We start from the raw sequence: 5,229 nt of genomic DNA on the forward strand, positions 1-5,229 counted from the left end.
ACCTACGTGGAGCTAGTGTAGATCTGACATGGCATCCTGCCCTATTATTTATGTCCAGCCAAGCCATTACCCCATCTTTATTATGGCAGTTTAGTGCATTTTTTATAAAGCCCATGATATTCATCCAACCAGATACAACACGAACCAGTACACATAATCAATCAAGCATTCATAACACAAGTAATTTCCATTGAACATGCCAATAATTTAGCCATTTCATAAATTTCTATTCAATTATTTCACTGAGTAAAGGCCTTTTAAAATGTGCCCAAGAACACATCCAACATCAGTTCACATGCCCTCAATAACCAGATTACATCAACAAATATACAACATTCTACAGACCCTCTTAATCATCAACTTCACCTCTACAGCTTCACCTCTACAGCTCAAACTTCCTTTGCGGCTCTCACCACCAAGGAAACCTATAAAACAAAATGCTTCTGTTACAAAATGGCAAGTTGATTACAACAACAACAATGGTAATTATTGTCATCTGAACCATCTTTTTTATTTCACATGATTTGGATGTCACTCATGAGCTGTTGACAATAAAGGGACAAGGGAAGGAGACAAGTTATTGTTTTTGGAAAACTACTTGCAGTAAAACTACCATGGTTATGAACTAATTATGTGTATTTTTTTCTTATGTAAACATATACACCTATCTATACGTGTGAGAATACCTTAGGTGTACTATATTATCAAGAACAACGAAGTTTACTCCATATTACGAAAATATATTTTACAAAGAATTTAATGAAACTAATTCTGTGGTGCAGATGTTAATATATAGCAGATTATAAGTAATAGCATTCAATGGTAGAGAAAACAAGAATCAAATGAAATGTTCAAGGTGTAGACACTTTCAAAGTCACACTGCACTTAATTTTATTATTATTATATTTAGAATTGGATAGAGCAAATCAACCATACCTAGAGAACTTATATAATGGGCTATGACAATATGATCTCTACCAGTAATGCAAGAAATAACAACCAGGCTGGAAGTAATGATGAACGTAAGAGCTATGCAGCCAACGACGATTCGCATAACATTCCAAGGATGTATATCTAAACTATTATAAATTAGTTATGATTGAATACGTACTCTGGTGTGAGCATGCAGCAGTGTCTACTGTTGTTGATGAAGGTCCTTAAGAATTGATACACCTAGTTCATTTGTCTCCAGCATAGCTCTTCGTCTCTCTTTAACTCTGTTAGTGGACTGATTCGGTTGTCATATCAACCTTACTCACTGATCAGTGGACACCTGAGCCAGGAAATAATCCCCAAATACAGCATAAGTACTAGAAATAGCAAACATCGAGAACTTTGAGACACCACTTTAGAAATCAGAACAAGCATAATAATACTACATTAGTATATACACTTCACATCACTAGAGAAATATGTCAGACAAGGAACATTGTTTCCACAATACAAGAAGACAAAAATGCTACAACTTAAAACGACATCCAGTAATATACGTGCTAAAACAAACATCCATCAATACATAAAGTGGATAACTCCCTTTTCCGGATATATCAAACAGCCTTTTGGAAGTGATTGAACCCGTACAAAATTCCCTTTTATTCGGCAGTAAGAAGGGGTACAATTCTACTTTTCTCTTTTGGTTCTAGAAAGATACAAAAATGCACATCAGAATAGCAGATACGATTTTGCCGTAAGTTCTAAAATCTTACAGTACCTACAAACAAGAATAACAAAGTATATACGCCAAAAACAGTGGCATCACTGACAAAAAATATACATGATGAGGAGAACTACAAATTTAATATATTGCATAGCTTATGTAATTACTTATAGTCATTAACGTACAAGCCGGATCAAGACACATTTGCAGAAAAAGCTGAATCAAGACACATGAACACCAGGAGATGGTCAAATAAAAAACATAGGAAAATAGTTATACTATATTCAACATATCAATTGTTATGCAAAGATTTTGAAAAAAATGAGGTTAATACAGCAATCTATCACCCAGAAGTGTTAGACCATGGCCAAACATTTTCCCGTCCATCAGCTGCAGAACTTAAACCTGAGAAACGACAGTGTTAAACAACAAGACATGAAGTTCAGTACATAATGAATTACAGAGGTCAGAGATGCTGGAAACATGAGACATGCTACGAGAAGTACGGTACTTTTTTCCAGTTTGATTAGGCAACCTCTTTTCAGTATGCATCGATCATCCACTAGGTTAACATATGCATCGATCATCCACTTTTAGCGTTATATATCATTTTTAATTAGGCATATGCTATATTCAGTGGAGGTCAACAATAAAACATATGCTACAGGACCAAATTTTTTAATCAAGATTTTGATCTGAGAACTTATATTCTCAGGTCAAGAATAAAACATATGTTCCACTGATCATCCACTTTCCCATGTCTCGCCCTGCACATGGGCCAACCTCTTTTCAGGCAGCGAAAAATAATTATGCATCGATCATCCACTAGGTGTCCAATATCATGTTATAAGTTCTCAGAATATGTCAAAATAGTTGCCACTTGAGAGTCATCAATACCAACAGCAGTCAACTAAAACTACGGCTACATGATTGTCCATGTAATTTTAATCAAACCAAGAAAGCATCAGATAGTTTACTGACTATAGCCTAATTTGCTACTGTACTATAAATGTTATACAACAGGGATAAATATTGGGAAATATTATATCATGAGTTCTTGATGGGAAATATCCAAAATCAAGCCGAGGAGGGAGGCAGAGGTAGTAGTGCTCACCGAAGAGGATTGTAGGCATGGCAGCGGTTGCAGTGCAGGCCAGACAATGCCGTCGTGCGACAGAGGAGGTCGCCACAGGAAGAACGTCCGCGCCGGCGCAGCCCAATGCGCGCGAGTGCACAGAGCTCATGGGTGCCATTCAGGAGGAGGAGATGGCGTGAGGGAGCGCAATGTATGACAGAGAGGAACCGCTGGAGATGCGCCGGCGACGGACAAGATGCTGCAGTCGAAACCCTAGCCGTGGGCTATGGGTCGTGGACGAGCACCGGAGGCCAGGAGCGGCAGATCCAGTCGTACTGGGGAATAGATGGGTCGGGGACGAGGTCGTGAGCATGCTGCGCAGTGGTGGACGTCGTCGGAATCAGCGGGCGTTGGTGGTAGCGCACGGATTCGTATGAGAGAGAGATGGGTCACGAGAGGGATGGATGGGTGGGGGTTGTGGCAGATCTAGCAGCCACCGTAGCTGCGAGGTTAGAGGTGGGGAGGGCCGTCGGCGAGCTGAGAGAGGAGGGAGGCGGCGAGCTGAGGGAGGAGGGTGGGGGCGTTGTGTGGGAGACGATGTGGAATGGGAGGCGGCTCCGGAGGAGGGAGAGGGGCGGAAGAGGAGCGTTTTAGGGTTAGGTTTTTATACAGGGAACAATTAGTCGGGCTTTAGCGGGCTTCAACGGGCTTGCGCGGCTGTACCAACAAATCCATGACGGTATCTAAAGACGTCATCAGAAATCCGTCATGGACTAACAGATTTCTTGTAGTGTTCTTACCAACCTGCGCCCCCTGATAGGTAGCACCTCCCAGTACCACCCCGACGGAGCCTAGTCCCGGACATGGCCCATCTGGTGACGCAGGTGTCCTCCGCCGACTCGACGACGAGGATGCGGGATAGGCATCGTCGACGTCAATGCGGGAATAATTGCTTTAATTAAAAACGTAAAATAGTTCTATTAATTTTCGTACTAAAAATGAAATAGTTGTATTAACTCAACTAGTTCAATTAAGCACTTACTATAAATAAAAATAAACTAGTTTTTACTAAAAAATAAACTAGTTCAACTAGTCATATTAATTTTCTTACTAATTCTATTAAACACTTACTAAAAACAGTAAAAAAAACTAGTTAGATGAAGTCTAAAATTTAACCCTAACTAATTTGATGAACTCTAAACTTTAATGAACCCTAACTAATTTCATGAACTCTAAAATTTAACCCTAACTAATTTGATGAACTTTAAAATTTAACCCTAACTAATTTGATGAACTCTAAAACTAATTCTATTTAACAACTGCTGCCATAATTAGCATCTAATTTGATGAACCCTAACTAATTAGATGAACTCTGAAATTTAACCCTAAGAACCCTAGCTAGGCAGAGGTAGGGGAGGAGGAGGCGGAGGGTGTGCTCACCTGGGCGCCGACGGAGTTAGGGAAAGGGGCACACGGTGTCGAGGTCGAGGACGGGGTCGGGGTCGGGGGCGGCGTCGAGGTGGGGGTTGGGGGGCGGCGTCGACGGCATGCGGAGGGCAATGGGAGAGCGCGCGGCGGCCGGGCGGCGACAACAGACACACGTGTGTTGGATTTGGGGGAAGTGGGCATTGGGGAAGAAGAAAATGGTTGGTTAAGTGGAAAGTAGCAGCAGCGCGTTCCACGGAAAGCGCTACTGCTACATTAGCTATAGCGCGTGTCCATAAAGCCCGCTGTTGCTACGCATTTCTCCTTTATTTTTATTTTTCATTTATTTTCATTCACATTTTCTTTTTTCCTTCCCATTTTTATATTTATTTCATTTCATTTACTTTTCTATATGTTTTTCATTTTATTTTCCTTTCCTTAGAAGTAGTGCTTCCTGCGCGAAACACACTGCTACAACAATCTTAGAATCAACGCGCTTTTCCGTAGGCATGCTACTACTATAGGTACCCCGGCGAGAATAGTAAGGAGAATTGTAGTAGTAGCGCCTCTACAGTTAGACGCGATACTGCTATGATCTTAGCTACAGCGCGTTTGGATAACATGCGCTAGTGGTAAATTGTAGTAGCGCTTCTTTTTGTCCCGCGCTACTCGTAAGTTTCTTTGTATAAGGTTTTCCCTAGTAGTGATCATTGCAACAAGTAGTAGTCATAACAAAACTAGCAACCCCAAGCTTGAGGTTTTTCATATCACTAACATAATTGATATTAAGGGAATTTATGATAACATCATTGCAATCATGCTTTTTATCGAAGGAACTATCAAGTATGGGTGCAATAGCAACGATCTCATGTTTAACATAAGGAACTATAGCAAACTCATCTTCATAAATATTGGCATCATGGAAACAAGAATAGCAAGCATCATGTTCATCGAGGGATATTTCAATCAAATCATTGGAATCATAATTATCTATAGATTCATGCATATCATTATTTTCTTCCCAAGCAACGGTCATTCTTTCAATAAATTCTTTGACATAGACATTATGAGC

At 40.5% G+C, this 5,229-nt stretch overlaps 1 long non-coding RNA gene across 2 annotated transcripts; it reads right to left on the minus strand.

Moving 5' to 3' along the window:
- Positions 1–204: 204 nt before the first annotated feature.
- On the minus strand, positions 205–3,362 carry LOC147973785 (uncharacterized). 2 transcript variants are annotated; one of them, XR_015603688.1, is made up of 4 exons: positions 2,772–3,362; positions 1,992–2,062; positions 1,112–1,273; positions 205–425 (listed from the first exon to the last, which is right to left on the minus strand). It is a non-coding gene; the product is annotated as an uncharacterized LOC147973785 (long non-coding RNA). The 2 variants fall into 2 exon arrangements; XR_015603687.1 differs by having other exon boundaries at positions 1,112–2,062.
- Positions 3,363–5,229: the final 1,867 nt, after the last annotated feature.

Source organism: Triticum urartu, chromosome 5A (genome assembly GCF_056163025.1).
Source record: "Triticum urartu cultivar PI428250 chromosome 5A, HENAU_Tu73, whole genome shotgun sequence".
Lineage (NCBI taxonomy): Eukaryota > Viridiplantae > Streptophyta > Magnoliopsida > Poales > Poaceae > Triticum > Triticum urartu.